The following is an 18,477-nucleotide window of genomic DNA, read 5'->3' on the forward strand; positions in this document are numbered from 1 at the left end:
AAGTACGGTTCCCAACAGCAAGCGAGGCTCTTTCTGGCATCAGCACCTGTTTGCTGTTCTTGGTTTCCAAACCTTATTTAGCATTTTTGAATTGTTAGGTTTTGTGACGTGGTTTTGTTATAAATTGTATATTTTGTAAATAGTATTAAATCTGTAGGGGTGAACTGCCATTTTCTTTGGACCGTTTTCACATTAGGGAGTTAGGGTTAGCGACTGTCTTTTGGTTTGTTTATTTCTATCAGGCTAGCTAGCACTTTCTGTGGGAAATGGCTTATTTTGTTTATTATGTTGGCCTTGGTTCGCCATGAGTTGTGTCATTTTTTGTTTGTCACTTTCTTTCGTTTAAAATAAATATCATTCTGTTGGAACATCTCGATCCTGGATTTTGGTTTGGGGATCGGAGAGGGAACATGCTAATTTATCTTTGTATGTTGCACCCTGACCCCCTAGACAGGGGCGTAACAGACCAGTACAGTTATAGTACTTTGTACTTTGCCACATTTATCTTCTTCTTAGTAAGTGTCATGCATTCTGCTTCTCTAGCGTTTTAAAGAGCTGTTGATGATGTCAAATGCAGCTTACGGCCAAACCGCTCTCTAAGCGCCCGATCTCGTCCGATCTCGGCAGCCAAATAGAGCCGGGCCTGGTTAGTACTTGGTAGGAAGACCGCCTGGGAATACCAGGTGCTGTAAGCTTTTTTGCTTGGGTTTACGGGCAGCACAAGCTGGTGTTACTGCCTATTTATTCATAGAAATTGTTCTATATTTTCATCAAATTTTGTTCTTTCATTGCTGTTTTGCTACTTTATTGGTTTGCCAACCATCGTGCTTCATTACTAGTAGACCATGTTACGGTCCTGGCCATATGTGTTGTTTTTATTTTCTTTTTCTTATAGGTGCCCTGCCTGATTGGCCGGATTGGGGGGCAGTACAGGAAGCTGATTGGTCCATCCTACACTTCCTGGAGTTTTAAAAGTACGGTTCCCAACAGCTAGCGAGGCTCTTTCTGGCATCAGCACCTGTTTGCTGTTCTTGGTTTCCAAACCTTATTTAGCATTTTTGAATTGTTAGGTTTTGTGCCGTGGTTTTGTTTATAAATTGTATATTTTGTAAATAGTATTAAATCTGTAGGGGTGAACTGCCATTTTCTTTGGACCGTTTTCACATTAGGGAGTTAGGGTTAGCGACTGTCTTTTGGTTTGTTTATTTCTATCAGGCTAGCTAGCACTTTCTGTGGGAAATGGCTTATTTTGTTTATTATGTTGGCCTTGGTTCGCCCTGAGTTGTGTCATTTTTTGTTTGTCACTTTCTTTCGTTTAAAATAAATATCATTCTGTTGGAACATCTCGATCCTGGATTTTGGTTTGGGGATCGGAGAGGGAACATGCTAATTTATCTTTGTATGTTGCACCCTGACCCCCTAGACAGGGGCGTAACAGACCAGTACAGTTATAGTACTTTGTACTTTGCCACATTTATCTTCTTCTTAGCAAGTGTCATGCATTCTGCTTCTCCAGCGTTTTTAAGAGCTGTTGATGATGTCAAATGCAGCTTACGGCCACACCGCTCTCTAAGCGCCCGATCTCGTCCGATCTCGGCAGCCAAATAGAGCCGGGCCTGGTTAGTACTTGGTAGGAAGACCGCCTGGGAATACCAGGTGCTGTAAGCTTTTTTGCTTGGGTTTACGGGCAGCACAAGCTGGTGTTACTGCCTATTTATTCATAGAAATTGTTCTATATTTTCATCAAATTTTGTTCTTTCATTGCTGTTTTGCTACTTTATTGGTTTGCCAACCATCGTGCTTCATTACTAGTAGACCATGTTACGGTCCTGGCCATATGTGTTGTTTTTATTTTGTTGTTCTTATAGGTGCCCTGCCTGATTGGCCGGATTGGGGGGCAGTACAGGAAGCTGATTGGTCCATCCTACACTTCCTGGAGTTTTAAAAGTACGGTTCCCAACAGCTAGCGAGGCTCTTTCTGGCATCAGCACCTGTTTGCTGTTCTTGGTTTCCAAACCTTATTTAGCATTTTTGAATTGTTAGGTTTTGTGCCGTGGTTTTGTTTATAAATTGTATATTTTGTAAATAGTATTAAATCTGTAGGGGTGAACTGCCATTTTCTTTGGAGTGTTTTCACATTAGGGAGTTAGGGTTAGCGACTGTCTTTTGGTTTGTTTATTTCTATCAGGCTAGCTAGCACTTTCTGTGGGAAATGGCTTATTTTGTTTATTATGTTGGCCTTGGTTCGCCCTGAGTTGTAGTGTCATGTTTTGTTTGACACTTTCTTTCGTTTAAAATAAATATCATTCTGTTGGAACATCTCGATCCTGGATTTTGGTTTGGGGATCGGAGAGGGAACATGCTAATTTATCTTTGTATGTTGCACCCTGACCCCCTAGACAGCGGCGTAACAGACCAGTACAGTTATAGTACTTTGTACTTTGCCACATTTATCTTCTTCTTAGCAAGTGTCATGCATTCTGCTTCTCCAGCGTTTTTAGGAGCTGTTGATGATGTCAAATGCAGCTTACGGCCACACCGCTCTCTAAGCGCCCGATCTCGTCCGATCTCGGCAGCCAAATAGAGCCGGGCCTGGTTAGTACTTGGTAGGAAGACCGCCTGGGAATACCAGGTGCTGTAAGTTTTTTTGCTTGGGTTTACGGGCAGCACAAGCTGGTGTTACTGCCTATTTATTCATAGAAATTGTTCCATATTTTCATCAAATTTTGTTCTTTCATTGCTGTTTTGCTACTTTATTGGTTTGTCAACCATCGTGCTTCATTACTAGTAGACCATGTTACGGTCCTGGCCATATGTGTTGTTTTTATTTTGTTGTTCTTATAGGTGCCCTGCCTTATCTGCCGGATTGGGGGGCAGTACAGGAAGCTGATTGGTCCATCCTTCACTTCCTGGAGTTTTAAAAGTACGGTTCCCAACAGCTAGCGAGGCTCTTTCTGGCAGCAGCACCTGTTTGCTGTTCTTGGTTTCCAAACCTTATTTAGCATTTTTGAATTGTTAGGTTTTGTGCCGTGGTTTTGTTTATAAATTGTATATTTTGTAAATAGTATTAAATCTGTAGGGGTGAACTGCCATTTTCTTTGGAGTGTTTTCACATTAGGGAGTTAGGGTTAGCGACTATCTTTTGGTTTGTTTATTTTTATCAGGCTAGCTAACACTTTCTGTGGGAAATGGCTTATTTTGTTTATTATGTTGGCCTTGGTTCGCCATGAGTTGTAGTGTCATGTTTTGTTTGACACTTTCTTTCGTTTAAAATAAATATCATTCTGTTGGAACATCTCAATCCTGGATTTTGGTTTGAGGATCGGAGAGGGAACATCCAAATTTATCTTTGTATGTTTCACCCTGACCCCCTAGACAGGGGCGTAACAGACCAGTACAGTTATAGTACTTTGTACTTTGCCATATTTATCTTCTTCTTAGCAAGTGTCATGCATTCTGCTTCTCCAGCGTTTTTAAGAGCTGTTGATGATGTCAAATGCAGCTTACGGCCCCACCGCTCTCTAAGCGCCCGATCTCGTCCGATCTCGGCAGCCAAATAGAGCCGGGCCTGGTTAGTACTTGGTAGGAAGACCGCCTGGGAATACCAGGTGCTGTAAGCTTTTTTGCTTGGGTTTACGGGCAGCACAAGCTGGTGTTACTGCCTATTTATTCATAGAAATTGTTCTATATTTTCATCAAATTTTGTTCTTTCATTGCTGTTTTGCTACTTTATTGGTTTGCCAACCATCGTGCTTCATTACTAGTAGACCATGTTACGGTCCTGGCCATATGTGTTGTTTTTATTTTCTTGTTCTTATAGGTGCCCTGCCTGATTGGCCAGATTGGGGGGCAGTACAGGAAGCTGATTGGTCCATCCTACACTTCCTGGAGTTTTAAAAGTACGGTTCCCAACAGCAAGCGAGGCTCTTTCTGGCATCAGCACCTGTTTGCTGTTCTTGGTTTCCAAACCTTATTTAGCATTTTTGAATTGTTAGGTTTTGTGACGTGGTTTTGTTATAAATTGTATATTTTGTAAATAGTATTAAATCTGTAGGGGTGAACTGCCATTTTCTTTGGACCGTTTTCACATTAGGGAGTTAGGGTTAGCGACTGTCTTTTGGTTTGTTTATTTCTATCAGGCTAGCTAGCACTTTCTGTGGGAAATGGCTTATTTTGTTTATTATGTTGGCCTTGGTTCGCCATGAGTTGTGTCATTTTTTGTTTGTCACTTTCTTTCGTTTAAAATAAATATCATTCTGTTGGAACATCTCGATCCTGGATTTTGGTTTGGGGATCGGAGAGGGAACATGCTAATTTATCTTTGTATGTTGCACCCTGACCCCCTAGACAGGGGCGTAACAGACCAGTACAGTTATAGTACTTTGTACTTTGCCACATTTATCTTCTTCTTAGCAAGTGTCATGCATTCTGCTTCTCCAGCGTTTTTAAGAGCTGTTGATGATGTCAAATGCAGCTTACGGCCCCACCGCTCTCTAAGCGCTCGATCTCGTCCGATCTCGGCAGCCAAATAGAGCCGAGCCTGGTTAGTACTTGGTAGGAAGACCGCCTGGGAATACCAGGTGCTGTAAGCTTTTTTGCTTAGGTTTACGGGCAGCACAAGCTGGTGTTACTGCCTATTTATTCATAGAAATTGTTCTATATTTTCATCAAATTTTGTTCTTTCATTGCTGTTTTGCTACTTTATTGGTTTGCCAACCATCGTGCTTCATTACTAGTAGACCATGTTACGGTCCTGGCCATATGTGTTGTTTTTATTTTCTTGTTCTTATAGGTGCCCTGCCTGATTGGCCGGATTGGGGGGCAGTACAGGAAGCTGATTGGTCCATCCTACACTTCCTGGAGTTTTAAAAGTACGGTTCCCAACAGCAAGCGAGGCTCTTTCTGGCATCAGCACCTGTTTGCTGTTCTTGGTTTCCAAACCTTATTTAGCATTTTTGAATTGTTAGGTTTTGTGACGTGGTTTTGTTATAAATTGTATATTTTGTAAATAGTATTAAATCTGTAGGGGTGAACTGCCATTTTCTTTGGACCGTTTTCACATTAGGGAGTTAGGGTTAGCGACTGTCTTTTGGTTTGTTTATTTCTATCAGGCTAGCTAGCACTTTCTGTGGGAAATGGCTTATTTTGTTTATTATGTTGGCCTTGGTTCGCCATGAGTTGTGTCATTTTTTGTTTGTCACTTTCTTTCGTTTAAAATAAATATCATTCTGTTGGAACATCTCGATCCTGGATTTTGGTTTGGGGATCGGAGAGGGAACATGCTAATTTATCTTTGTATGTTGCACCCTGACCCCCTAGACAGGGGCGTAACAGACCAGTACAGTTATAGTACTTTGTACTTTGCCACATTTATCTTCTTCTTAGCAAGTGTCATGCATTCTGCTTCTCCAGCGTTTTTAAGAGCTGTTGATGATGTCAAATGCAGCTTACGGCCCCACCGCTCTCTAAGTGCCCGATCTCGTCCGATCTCGGCAGCCAAATAGAGCCGGGCCTGGTTAGTACTTGGTAGGAAGACCGCCTGGGAATACCAGGTGCTGTAAGCTTTTTTGCTTGGGTTTACGGGCAGCACAAGCTGGTGTTACTGCCTATTTATTCATAGAAATTGTTCTATATTTTCATCAAATTTTGTTCTTTCATTGCTGTTTTGCTACTTTATTGGTTTGCCAACCATCGTGCTTCATTACTAGTAGACCATGTTACGGTCCTGGCCATATGTGTTGTTTTTATTTTGTTGTTCTTATAGGTGCCCTGCCTGATTGGCCGGATTGGGGGGCAGTACAGGAAGCTGATTGGTCCATCCTACACTTCCTGGAGTTTTAAAAGTACGGTTCCCAACAGCTAGCGAGGCTCTTTCTGGCATCAGCACCTGTTTGCTGTTCTTGGTTTCCAAACCTTATTTAGCATTTTTGAATTGTTAGGTTTTGTGACGTGGTTTTGTTATAAATTGTATATTTTGTAAATAGTATTAAATCTGTAGGGGTGAACTGCCATTTTCTTTGGACCGTTTTCACATTAGGGAGTTAGGGTTAGCGACTGTCTTTTGGTTTGTTTATTTCTATCAGGCTAGCTAGCACTTTCTGTGGGAAATGGCTTATTTTGTTTATTATGTTGGCCTTGGTTCGCCATGAGTTGTGTCATTTTTTGTTTGTCACTTTCTTTCGTTTAAAATAAATATCATTCTGTTGGAACATCTCGATCCTGGATTTTGGTTTGGGGATCGGAGAGGGAACATGCTAATTTATCTTTGTATGTTGCACCCTGACCCCCTAGACAGGGGCGTAACAGACCAGTACAGTTATAGTACTTTGTACTTTGCCACATTTATCTTCTTCTTAGCAAGTGTCATGCATTCTGCTTCTCTAGCGTTTTTAAGAGCTGTTGATGATGTCAAATGCAGCTTACGGCCACACCGCTCTCTAAGCGCCCGATCTCGTCCGATCTCGGCAGCCAAATAGAGCCGGGCCTGGTTAGTACTTGGTAGGAAGACCGCCTGGGAATACCAGGTGCTGTAAGCTTTTTTGCTTGGGTTTACGGGCAGCACAAGCTGGTGTTACTGCCTATTTATTCATAGAAATTGTTCTATATTTTCATCAAATTTTGTTCTTTCATTGCTGTTTTGCTACTTTATTGGTTTGCCAACCATCGTGCTTCATTACTAGTAGACCATGTTACGGTCCTGGCCATATGTGTTGTTTTTATTTTCTTTTTCTTATAGGTGCCCTGCCTGATTGGCCGGATTGGGGGGCAGTACAGGAAGCTGATTGGTCCATCCTACACTTCCTGGAGTTTTAAAAGTACGGTTCCCAACAGCTAGCGAGGCTCTTTCTGGCATCAGCACCTGTTTGCTGTTCTTGGTTTCCAAACCTTATTTAGCATTTTTGAATTGTTAGGTTTTGTGCCGTGGTTTTGTTTATAAATTGTATATTTTGTAAATAGTATTAAATCTGTAGGGGTGAACTGCCATTTTCTTTGGACTGTTTTCACATTAGGGAGTTATGGTTAGCGACTGTCTTTTGGTTTGTTTATTTCTATCAGGCTAGCTAGCACTTTCTGTGGGAAATGGCTTATTTTGTTTATTATGTTGGCCTTGGTTCGCCCTGAGTTGTAGTGTCATGTTTTGTTTGACACTTTCTTTCGTTTAAAATAAATATCATTCTGTTGGAACATCTCGATCCTGGATTATGGTTTGGAGACCGGAGAGGGAACATCCTAATTTATCTTTGTATGTTGCACCCTGACCCCCTAGACAGGGGCGTAACAGACCAGTACAGTTATAGTACTTTGTACTTTGCCACATTTATCTTCTTCTTAGCAAGTGTCATGCATTCTGCTTCTCCAGCGTTTTTAATAGCTGTTGATGATGTCAAATGCAGCTTACGGCCACACCGCTCTCTAAGCGCCCGATCTCGTCCGATCTCGGCAGCCAAATAGAGCCGGGCCTGGTTAGTACTTGGTAGGAAGACCGCCTGGGAATACCAGGTGCTGTAAGCTTTTTTGCTTGGGTTTACGGGCAGCACAAGCTGGTGTTACTGCCTATTTATTCATAGAAATTGTTCTATATTTTCATCAAATTTTGTTCTTTCATTGCTGTTTTGCTACTTTATTGGTTTGCCAACCATCGTGCTTCATTACTAGTAGACCATGTTACGGTCCTGGCCATATGTGTTGTTTTTATTTTCTTGTTCTTATAGGTGCCCTGCCTGATTGGCCGGATTGGGGGGCAGTACAGGAAGCTGATTGGTCCATCCTACACTTCCTGGAGTTTTAAAAGTACGGTTCCCAACAGCAAGCGAGGCTCTTTCTGGCATCAGCACCTGTTTGCTGTTCTTGGTTTCCAAACCTTATTTAGCATTTTTGAATTGTTAGGTTTTGTGACGTGGTTTTGTTATAAATTGTATATTTTGTAAATAGTATTAAATCTGTAGGGGTGAACTGCCATTTTCTTTGGACCGTTTTCACATTAGGGAGTTAGGGTTAGCGACTGTCTTTTGGTTTGTTTATTTCTATCAGGCTAGCTAGCACTTTCTGTGGGAAATGGCTTATTTTGTTTATTATGTTGGCCTTGGTTCGCCCTGAGTTGTAGTGTCATGTTTTGTTTGACACTTTCTTTCGTTTAAAATAAATATCATTCTGTTGGAACATCTCGATCCTGGATTATGGTTTGGAGACCGGAGAGGGAACATCCTAATTTATCTTTGTATGTTGCACCCTGACCCCCTAGACAGGGGCGTAACAGACCAGTACAGTTATAGTACTTTGTACTTTGCCACATTTATCTTCTTCTTAGCAAGTGTCATGCATTCTGCTTCTCCAGCGTTTTTAAGAGCTGTTGATGATGTCAAATGCAGCTTACGGCCCCACCGCTCTCTAAGCGCCCGATCTCGTCCGATCTCGGCAGCCAAATAGAGCCGGGCCTGGTTAGTACTTGGTAGGAAGACCGCCTGGGAATACCAGGTGCTGTAAGCTTTTTTGCTTGGGTTTACGGGCAGCACAAGCTGGTGTTACTGCCTATTTATTCATAGAAATTGTTCTATATTTTCATCAAATTTTGTTCTTTCATTGCTGTTTTGCTACTTTATTGGTTTGCCAACCATCGTGCTTCATTACTAGTAGACCATGTTACGGTCCTGGCCATATGTGTTGTTTTTATTTTCTTTTTCTTATAGGTGCCCTGCCTGATTGGCCGGATTGGGGGGCAGTACAGGAAGCTGATTGGTCCATCCTACACTTCCTGGAGTTTTAAAAGTACGGTTCCCAACAGCTAGCGAGGCTCTTTCTGGCATCAGCACCTGTTTGCTGTTCTTGGTTTCCAAACCGTATTTAGCATTTTTGAATTGTTAGGTTTTGTGCCGTGGTTTTGTTTATAAATTGTATATTTTGTAAATAGTATTAAATCTGTAGGGGTGAACTGCCATTTTCTTTGGACTGTTTTCACATTAGGGAGTTATGGTTAGCGACTGTCTTTTGGTTTGTTTATTTCTATCAGGCTAGCTAGCACTTTCTGTGGGAAATGGCTTATTTTGTTTATTATGTTGGCCTTGGTTCGCCCTGAGTTGTAGTGTCATGTTTTGTTTGACACTTTCTTTCGTTTAAAATAAATATCATTCTGTTGGAACATCTCGATCCTGGATTATGGTTTGGAGACCGGAGAGGGAACATCCTAATTTATCTTTGTATGTTGCACCCTGACCCCCTAGACAGGGGCGTAACAGACCAGTACAGTTATAGTACTTTGTACTTTGCCACATTTATCTTCTTCTTAGCAAGTGTCATGCATTCTGCTTCTCCAGCGTTTTTAAGAGCTGTTGATGATGTCAAATGCAGCTTACGGCCACACCGCTCTCTAAGCGCCCGATCTCGTCCGATCTCGGCAGCCAAATAGAGCCGGGCCTGGTTAGTACTTGGTAGGAAGACCGCCTGGGAATACCAGGTGCTGTAAGCTTTTTTGCTTGGGTTTACGGGCAGCACAAGCTGGTGTTACTGCCTATTTATTCATAGAAATTGTTCTATATTTTCATCAAATTTTGTTCTTTCATTGCTGTTTTGCTACTTTATTGGTTTGCCAACCATCGTGCTTCATTACTAGTAGACCATGTTACGGTCCTGGCCATATGTGTTGTTTTTATTTTCTTGTTCTTATAGGTGCCCTGCCTGATTGGCCGGATTGGGGGGCAGTACAGGAAGCTGATTGGTCCATCCTACACTTCCTGGAGTTTTAAAAGTACGGTTCCCAACAGCAAGCGAGGCTCTTTCTGGCATCAGCACCTGTTTGCTGTTCTTGGTTTCCAAACCTTATTTAGCATTTTTGAATTGTTAGGTTTTGTGACGTGGTTTTGTTATAAATTGTATATTTTGTAAATAGTATTAAATCTGTAGGGGTGAACTGCCATTTTCTTTGGACCGTTTTCACATTAGGGAGTTAGGGTTAGCGACTGTCTTTTGGTTTGTTTATTTCTATCAGGCTAGCTAGCACTTTCTGTGGGAAATGGCTTATTTTGTTTATTATGTTGGCCTTGGTTCGCCCTGAGTTGTGTCATTTTTTGTTTGTCACTTTCTTTCGTTTAAAATAAATATCATTCTGTTGGAACATCTCGATCCTGGATTTTGGTTTGGGGATCGGAGAGGGAACATGCTAATTTATGTTTGTATGTTGCACCCTGACCCCCTAGACAGGGGCGTAACAGACCAGTACAGTTATAGTACTTTGTACTTTGCCACATTTATCTTCTTCTTAGCAAGTGTCATGCATTCTGCTTCTCCAGCGTTTTTAAGAGCTGTTGATGATGTCAAATGCAGCTTACGGCCACACCGCTCTCTAAGCGCCCGATCTCGTCCGATCTCGGCAGCCAAATAGAGCCGGGCCTGGTTAGTACTTGGTAGGAAGACCGCCTGGGAATACCAGGTGCTGTAAGCTTTTTTGCTTGGGTTTACGGGCAGCACAAGCTGGTGTTACTGCCTATTTATTCATAGAAATTGTTCTATATTTTCATCAAATTTTGTTCTTTCATTGCTGTTTTGCTACTTTATTGGTTTGCCAACCATCGTGCTTCATTACTAGTAGACCATGTTACGGTCCTGGCCATATGTGTTGTTTTTATTTTCTTGTTCTTATAGGTGCCCTGCCTGATTGGCCGGATTGGGGGGCAGTACAGGAAGCTGATTGGTCCATCCTACACTTCCTGGAGTTTTAAAAGTACGGTTCCCAACAGCAAGCGAGGCTCTTTCTGGCATCAGCACCTGTTTGCTGTTCTTGGTTTCCAAACCTTATTTAGCATTTTTGAATTGTTAGGTTTTGTGACGTGGTTTTGTTATAAATTGTATATTTTGTAAATAGTATTAAATCTGTAGGGGTGAACTGCCATTTTCTTTGGACCGTTTTCACATTAGGGAGTTAGGGTTAGCGACTGTCTTTTGGTTTGTTTATTTCTATCAGGCTAGCTAGCACTTTCTGTGGGAAATGGCTTATTTTGTTTATTATGTTGGCCTTGGTTCGCCCTGAGTTGTGTCATTTTTTGTTTGTCACTTTCTTTCGTTTAAAATAAATATCATTCTGTTGGAACATCTCGATCCTGGATTTTGGTTTGGGGATCGGAGAGGGAACATGCTAATTTATCTTTGTATGTTGCACCCTGACCCCCTAGACAGGGGCGTAACAGACCAGTACAGTTATAGTACTTTGTACTTTGCCACATTTATCTTCTTCTTAGTAAGTGTCATGCATTCTGCTTCTCTAGCGTTTTTAAGAGCTGTTGATGATGTCAAATGCAGCTTACGGCCAAACCGCTCTCTAAGCGCCCGATCTCGTCCGATCTCAGCAGCCAAATAGAGCCGGGCCTGGTTAGTACTTGGTAGGAAGACCGCCTGGGAATACCAGGTGCTGTAAGCTTTTTTGCTTGGGTTTACGGGCAGCACAAGCTGGTGTTACTGCCTATTTATTCATAGAAATTGTTCTATATTTTCATCAAATTTTGTTCTTTCATTGCTGTTTTGCTACTTTATTGGTTTGCCAACCATCGTGCTTCATTACTAGTAGACCATGTTACGGTCCTGGCCATATGTGTTGTTTTTATTTTCTTTTTCTTATAGGTGCCCTGCCTGATTGGCTGGATTGGGGGGCAGTACAGGAAGCTGATTGGTCCATCCTACACTTCCTGGAGTTTTAAAAGTACGGTTCCCAACAGCTAGCGAGGCTCTTTCTGGCATCAGCACCTGTTTGCTGTTCTTGGTTTCCAAACCTTATTTAGCATTTTTGAATTGTTAGGTTTTGTGCCGTGGTTTTGTTTATAAATTGTATATTTTGTAAATAGTATTAAATCTGTAGGGGTGAACTGCCATTTTCTTTGGACTGTTTTCACATTAGGGAGTTATGGTTAGCGACTGTCTTTTGGTTTGTTTATTTCTATCAGGCTAGCTAGCACTTTCTGTGGGAAATGGCTTATTTTGTTTATTATGTTTGCCTTGGTTCGCCCTGAGTTGTAGTGTCATGTTTTGTTTGACACTTTCTTTCGTTTAAAATAAATATCATTCTGTTGGAACATCTCGATCCTGGATTATGGTTTGGAGACCGGAGAGGGAACATCCTAATTTATCTTTGTATGTTGCACCCTGACCCCCTAGACAGGGGCGTAACAGACCAGTACAGTTATAGTACTTTGTACTTTGCCACATTTATCTTCTTCTTAGCAAGTGTCATGCATTCTGCTTCTCCAGCGTTTTTAAGAGCTGTTGATGATGTCAAATGCAGCTTACGGCCACACCGCTCTCTAAGCGCCCGATCTCGTCCGATCTCGGCAGCCAAATAGAGCCGGGCCTGGTTAGTACTTGGTAGGAAGACCGCCTGGGAATACCAGGTGCTGTAAGTTTTTTTGCTTGGGTTTACGGGCAGCACAAGCTGGTGTTACTGCCTATTTATTCATAGAAATTGTTCTATATTTTCATCAAATTTTGTTCTTTCATTGCTGTTTTGCTACTTTATTGGTTTGCCAACCATCGTGCTTCATTACTAGTAGACCATGTTACGGTCCTGGCCATATGTGTTGTTTTTATTTTCTTGTTCTTATAGGTGCCCTGCCTGATTGGCCAGATTGGGGGGCAGTACAGGAAGCTGATTGGTCCATCCTACACTTCCTGGAGTTTTAAAAGTACGGTTCCCAACAGCAAGCGAGGCTCTTTCTGGCATCAGCACCTGTTTGCTGTTCTTGGTTTCCAAACCTTATTTAGCATTTTTGAATTGTTAGGTTTTGTGACGTGGTTTTGTTATAAATTGTATATTTTGTAAATAGTATTAAATCTGTAGGGGTGAACTGCCATTTTCTTTGGACCGTTTTCACATTAGGGAGTTAGGGTTAGCGACTGTCTTTTGGTTTGTTTATTTCTATCAGGCTAGCTAGCACTTTCTGTGGGAAATGGCTTATTTTGTTTATTATGTTGGCCTTGGTTCGCCCTGAGTTGTGTCATTTTTTGTTTGTCACTTTCTTTCGTTTAAAATAAATATCATTCTGTTGGAACATCTCGATCCTGGATTTTGGTTTGGGGATCGGAGAGGGAACATGCTAATTTATCTTTGTATGTTGCACCCTGACCCCCTAGACAGGGGCGTAACAGACCAGTACAGTTATAGTACTTTGTACTTTGCCACATTTATCTTCTTCTTAGCAAGTGTCATGCATTCTGCTTCTCCAGCGTTTTTAAGAGCTGTTGATGATGTCAAATGCAGCTTACGGCCACACCGCTCTCTAAGCGCCCGATCTCGTCCGATCTCGGCAGCCAAATAGAGCCGGGCCTGGTTAGTACTTGGTAGGAAGACCGCCTGGGAATACCAGGTGCTGTAAGCTTTTTTGCTTGGGTTTACGGGCAGCACAAGCTGGTGTTACTGCCTATTTATTCATAGAAATTGTTCTATATTTTCATCAAATTTTGTTCTTTCATTGCTGTTTTGCTACTTTATTGGTTTGCCAACCATCGTGCTTCATTACTAGTAGACCATGTTACGGTCCTGGCCATATGTGTTGTTTTTATTTTGTTGTTCTTATAGGTGCCCTGCCTGATTGGCCGGATTGGGGGGCAGTACAGGAAGCTGATTGGTCCATCCTACACTTCCTGGAGTTTTAAAAGTACGGTTCCCAACAGCTAGCGAGGCTCTTTCTGGCATCAGCACCTGTTTGCTGTTCTTGGTTTCCAAACCTTATTTAGCATTTTTGAATTGTTAGGTTTTGTGCCGTGGTTTTGTTTATAAATTGTATATTTTGTAAATAGTATTAAATCTGTAGGGGTGAACTGCCATTTTCTTTGGAGTGTTTTCACATTAGGGAGTTAGGGTTAGCGACTGTCTTTTGGTTTGTTTATTTCTATCAGGCTAGCTAGCACTTTCTGTGGGAAATGGCTTATTTTGTTTATTATGTTGGCCTTGGTTCGCCCTGAGTTGTAGTGTCATGTTTTGTTTGACACTTTCTTTCGTTTAAAATAAATATCATTCTGTTGGAACATCTCGATCCTGGATTTTGGTTTGGGGATCGGAGAGGGAACATGCTAATTTATCTTTGTATGTTGCACCCTGACCCCCTAGACAGCGGCGTAACAGACCAGTACAGTTATAGTACTTTGTACTTTGCCACATTTATCTTCTTCTTAGCAAGTGTCATGCATTCTGCTTCTCCAGCGTTTTTAGGAGCTGTTGATGATGTCAAATGCAGCTTACGGCCACACCGCTCTCTAAGCGCCCGATCTCGTCCGATCTCGGCAGCCAAATAGAGCCGGGCCTGGTTAGTACTTGGTAGGAAGACCGCCTGGGAATACCAGGTGCTGTAAGTTTTTTTGCTTGGGTTTACGGGCAGCACAAGCTGGTGTTACTGCCTATTTATTCATAGAAATTGTTCCATATTTTCATCAAATTTTGTTCTTTCATTGCTGTTTTGCTACTTTATTGGTTTGTCAACCATCGTGCTTCATTACTAGTAGACCATGTTACGGTCCTGGCCATATGTGTTGTTTTTATTTTGTTGTTCTTATAGGTGCCCTGCCTTATCTGCCGGATTGGGGGGCAGTACAGGAAGCTGATTGGTCCATCCTACACTTCCTGGAGTTTTAAAAGTACGGTTCCCAACAGCAAGCGAGGCTCTTTCTGGCATCAGCACCTGTTTGCTGTTCTTGGTTTCCAAACCTTATTTAGCATTTTTGAATTGTTAGGTTTTGTGACGTGGTTTTGTTATAAATTGTATATTTTGTAAATAGTATTAAATCTGTAGGGGTGAACTGCCATTTTCTTTGGAGTGTTTTCACATTAGGGAGTTAGGGTTAGCGACTATCTTTTGGTTTGTTTATTTCTATCAGGCTAGCTAACACTTTCGGTGGGAAATGGCTTATTTTGTTTATTATGTTGGCCTTGGTTCGCCCTGAGTTGTAGAGTCATGTTTTGTTTGACACTTTCTTTCGTTTAAAATAAATATCATTCTGTTGGAACATCTCAATCCTGGATTTTGGTTTGAGGATCGGAGAGGGAACATCCAAATTTATCTTTGTCTGTTTCACCCTGACCCCCTAGACAGGGGCGTAACAGACCAGTACAGTTATAGTACTTTGTACTTTGCCATATTTATCTTCTTCTTAGCAAGTGTCATGCATTCTGCTTCTCCAGCGTTTTTAAGAGCTGTTGATGATGTCAAATGCAGCTTACGGCCACACCGCTCTCTAAGCGCCCGATCTCGTCCGATCTCGGCAGCCAAATAGAGCCGGGCCTGGTTAGTACTTGGTAGGAAGACCGCCTGGGAATACCAGGTGCTGTAAGCTTTTTTGCTTGGGTTTACGGGCAGCACAAGCTGGTGTTACTGCCTATTTATTCATAGAAATTGTTCTATATTTTCATCAAATTTTGTTCTTTCATTGCTGTTTTGCTACTTTATTGGTTTGCCAACCATCGTGCTTCATTACTAGTAGACCATGTTACGGTCCTGGCCATATGTGTTGTTTTTATTTTCTTGTTCTTATAGGTGCCCTGCCTGATTGGCCGGATTGGGGGGCAGTACAGGAAGCTGATTGGTCCATCCTACACTTCCTGGAGTTTTAAAAGTACGGTTCCTAACAGCAAGCGAGGCTCTTTCTGGCATCAGCACCTGTTTGCTGTTCTTGGTTTCCAAACCTTATTTAGCATTTTTGAATTGTTAGGTTTTGTGACGTGGTTTTGTTTTAAATTGTATATTTTGTAAATAGTATTAAATCTGTAGGGGTGAACTGCCATTTTCTTTGGACCGTTTTCACATTAGGGAGTTAGGGTTAGCGACTGTCTTTTGGTTTGTTTATTTCTATCAGGCTAGCTAGCACTTTCTGTGGGAAATGGCTTATTTTGTTTATTATGTTGGCCTTGGTTCGCCATGAGTTGTGTCATTTTTTGTTTGTCACTTTCTTTCGTTTAAAATAAATATCATTCTGTTGGAACATCTCGATCCTGGATTTTGGTTTGGGGATCGGAGAGGGAACATGCTAATTTATCTTTGTATGTTGCACCCTGACCCCCTAGACAGGGGCGTAAAAGACCAGTACAGTTATAGTACTTTGTACTTTGCCACATTTATCTTCTTCTTAGCAAGTGTCATGCATTCTGCTTCTCCAGCGTTTTTAAGAGCTGTTGATGATGTCAAATGCAGCTTACGGCCACACCGCTCTCTAAGCGCCCGATCTCGTCCGATCTCGGCAGCCAAATAGAACCGGGCCTGGTTAGTACTTGGTAGGAAGACCGCCTGGGAATACCAGGTGCTGTAAGCTTTTTTGCTTGGGTTTACGGGCAGCACAAGCTGGTGTTACTGCCTATTTATTCATAGAAATTGTTCTATATTTTCATCAAATTTTGTTCTTTCATTGCTGTTTTGCTACTTTATTGGTTTGCCAACCATCGTGCTTCATTACTAGTAGACCATGTTACGGTCCTGGCCATATGTGTTGTTTTTATTTTCTTGTTCTTATAGGTGCCCTGCCTGATTGGCCAGATTGGGGGGCAGTACAGGAAGCTGATTGGTCCATCCTACACTTCCTGGAGTTTTAAAAGTACGGTTCCCAACAGCAAGCGAGGCTCTTTCTGGCATCAGCACCTGTTTGCTGTTCTTGGTTTCCAAACCTTATTTAGCATTTTTGAATTGTTAGGTTTTGTGACGTGGTTTTGTTATAAATTGTATATTTTGTAAATAGTATTAAATCTGTAGGGGTGAACTGCCATTTTCTTTGGACCGTTTTCACATTAGGGAGTTAGGGTTAGCGACTGTCTTTTGGTTTGTTTATTTCTATCAGGCTAGCTAGCACTTTCTTTGGGAAATGGCTTATTTTGTTTATTATGTTGGCCTTGGTTCGCCCTGAGTTGTAGTGTCATGTTTTGTTTGACACTTTCTTTCGTTTAAAATAAATATCATTCTGTTGGAACATCTCAATCCTGGATTTTGGTTTGAGGATCGGAGAGGGAACATGCAAATTTATCTTTGTATGTTTCACCCTGACCCCCTAGACAGGGGCGTAACAGACCAGTACAGTTATAGTACTTTGTACTTTGCCACATTTATCTTCTTATTAGCATGTGTCATGCATTCTGCTTATCCAGCGTTTTTAGGAGCTGTTGATGATGTCAAATGCAGCTTACGGCCACACCGCTCTCTAAGCGCCCGATCTCGTCCGATCTCGGCAGCCAAATAGAGCTGGGCCTGGTTAGTACTTGGTAGGAAGACCGCCTGGGAATACCAGGTGCTGTAAGTTTTTTTGCTTGGGTTTACGGGCAGCACAAGCTGGTGTTACTGCCTATTTATTCATAGAAATTGTTCCATATTTTCATCAAATTTTGTTCTTTCATTGCTGTTTTGCTACTTTATTGGTTTGTCAACCATCGTGCTTCATTACTAGTAGACCATGTTACGGTCCTGGCCATATGTGTTGTTTTTATTTTGTTGTTCTTATAGGTGCCCTGCCTGATTGGCCGGATTGGGGGGCAGTACAGGAAGCTGATTGGTCCATCCTACACTTCCTGGAGTTTTAAAAGTACGGTTCCCAACAGCAAGCGAGGCTCTTTCTGGCATCAGCACCTGTTTGCTGTTCTTGGTTTCCAAACCTTATTTAGCATTTTTGAATTGTTAGGTTTTGTGCCGTGGTTTTGTTTATAAATTGTATATTTTGTAAATAGTATTAAATCTGTAGGGGTGAACTGCCATTTTCTTTGGAGTGTTTTCACATTAGGGAGTTAGGGTTAGCGACTGTCTTTTGGTTTGTTTATTTCTATCAGGCTAGCTAGCACTTTCTGTGGGAAATGGCTTATTTTGTTTATTATGTTGGCCTTGGTTCGCCCTGAGTTGTAGAGTCATGTTTTGTTTGACACTTTCTTTCGTTTAAAATAAATATCATTCTGTTGGAACATCTCGATCCTGGATTTTGGTTTGGGGATCGGAGAGGGAACATGCTAATTTATCTTTGTATGTTGCACCCTGACCCCCTAGACAGGGGCGTAACAGACCAGTACAGTTATAGTACTTTGTACTTTGCCACATTTATCTTCTTCTTAGCAAGTGTCATGCATTCTGCTTCTCCAGCGTTTTTAAGAGCTGTTGATGATGTCAAATGCAGCTTACGGCCACACCGCTCTCTAAGCGCCCGATCTCGTCCGATCTCGGCAGCCAAATAGAGCTGGGCCTGGTTAGTACTTGGTAGGAAGACCGCCTGGGAATACCAGGTGCTGTAAGTTTTTTTGCTTGGGTTTACGGGCAGCACAAGCTGGTGTTACTGCCTATTTATTCATAGAAATTGTTCCATATTTTCATCAAATTTTGTTCTTTCATTGCTGTTTTGCTACTTTATTGGTTTGTCAACCATCGTGCTTCATTACTAGTAGACCATGTTACGGTCCTGGCCATATGTGTTGTTTTTATTTTGTTGTTCTTATAGGTGCCCTGCCTGATTGGCCGGATTGGGGGGCAGTACAGGAAGCTGATT

The 18,477-nt window shown here is 41.8% G+C and overlaps 19 pseudogenes; all 19 read left to right on the top strand.

Annotated features, from left to right (window-relative positions):
- The first annotated feature begins 576 nt into the window (after positions 1 to 576).
- LOC137115183 (5S ribosomal RNA) lies at positions 577 to 695 on the top strand (annotated as a pseudogene).
- An 854-nt stretch (positions 696 to 1,549) lies between these two features.
- Positions 1,550 to 1,668, top strand: LOC137115066 (5S ribosomal RNA; annotated as a pseudogene).
- Positions 1,669 to 2,525: 857 nt separating this feature from the next.
- Positions 2,526 to 2,644, top strand: LOC137115232 (5S ribosomal RNA; annotated as a pseudogene).
- Positions 2,645 to 3,501: 857 nt separating this feature from the next.
- LOC137114509 (5S ribosomal RNA) lies at positions 3,502 to 3,620 on the top strand (annotated as a pseudogene).
- An 853-nt stretch (positions 3,621 to 4,473) lies between these two features.
- LOC137114710 (5S ribosomal RNA) lies at positions 4,474 to 4,592 on the top strand (annotated as a pseudogene).
- An 853-nt stretch (positions 4,593 to 5,445) lies between these two features.
- LOC137114650 (5S ribosomal RNA) lies at positions 5,446 to 5,564 on the top strand (annotated as a pseudogene).
- Positions 5,565 to 6,417: 853 nt separating this feature from the next.
- Positions 6,418 to 6,536, top strand: LOC137115067 (5S ribosomal RNA; annotated as a pseudogene).
- Positions 6,537 to 7,393: 857 nt separating this feature from the next.
- LOC137115068 (5S ribosomal RNA) lies at positions 7,394 to 7,512 on the top strand (annotated as a pseudogene).
- Positions 7,513 to 8,368: 856 nt separating this feature from the next.
- LOC137114510 (5S ribosomal RNA) lies at positions 8,369 to 8,487 on the top strand (annotated as a pseudogene).
- An 857-nt stretch (positions 8,488 to 9,344) lies between these two features.
- On the top strand, positions 9,345 to 9,463 carry LOC137115069 (5S ribosomal RNA; annotated as a pseudogene).
- Positions 9,464 to 10,316: 853 nt separating this feature from the next.
- On the top strand, positions 10,317 to 10,435 carry LOC137115070 (5S ribosomal RNA; annotated as a pseudogene).
- Positions 10,436 to 11,288: 853 nt separating this feature from the next.
- Positions 11,289 to 11,407, top strand: LOC137114616 (5S ribosomal RNA; annotated as a pseudogene).
- Positions 11,408 to 12,264: 857 nt separating this feature from the next.
- Positions 12,265 to 12,383, top strand: LOC137115233 (5S ribosomal RNA; annotated as a pseudogene).
- Positions 12,384 to 13,236: 853 nt separating this feature from the next.
- LOC137115072 (5S ribosomal RNA) lies at positions 13,237 to 13,355 on the top strand (annotated as a pseudogene).
- An 857-nt stretch (positions 13,356 to 14,212) lies between these two features.
- LOC137115234 (5S ribosomal RNA) lies at positions 14,213 to 14,331 on the top strand (annotated as a pseudogene).
- An 856-nt stretch (positions 14,332 to 15,187) lies between these two features.
- Positions 15,188 to 15,306, top strand: LOC137115073 (5S ribosomal RNA; annotated as a pseudogene).
- Positions 15,307 to 16,159: 853 nt separating this feature from the next.
- LOC137114565 (5S ribosomal RNA) lies at positions 16,160 to 16,278 on the top strand (annotated as a pseudogene).
- An 856-nt stretch (positions 16,279 to 17,134) lies between these two features.
- LOC137115202 (5S ribosomal RNA) lies at positions 17,135 to 17,253 on the top strand (annotated as a pseudogene).
- Positions 17,254 to 18,110: 857 nt separating this feature from the next.
- LOC137115204 (5S ribosomal RNA) lies at positions 18,111 to 18,229 on the top strand (annotated as a pseudogene).
- Positions 18,230 to 18,477: the final 248 nt, after the last annotated feature.

The sequence above is a fragment of the Channa argus genome, unplaced genomic scaffold (genome assembly GCF_033026475.1).
Source record: "Channa argus isolate prfri unplaced genomic scaffold, Channa argus male v1.0 Contig020, whole genome shotgun sequence".
Taxonomy (NCBI): domain Eukaryota; kingdom Metazoa; phylum Chordata; class Actinopteri; order Anabantiformes; family Channidae; genus Channa; species Channa argus.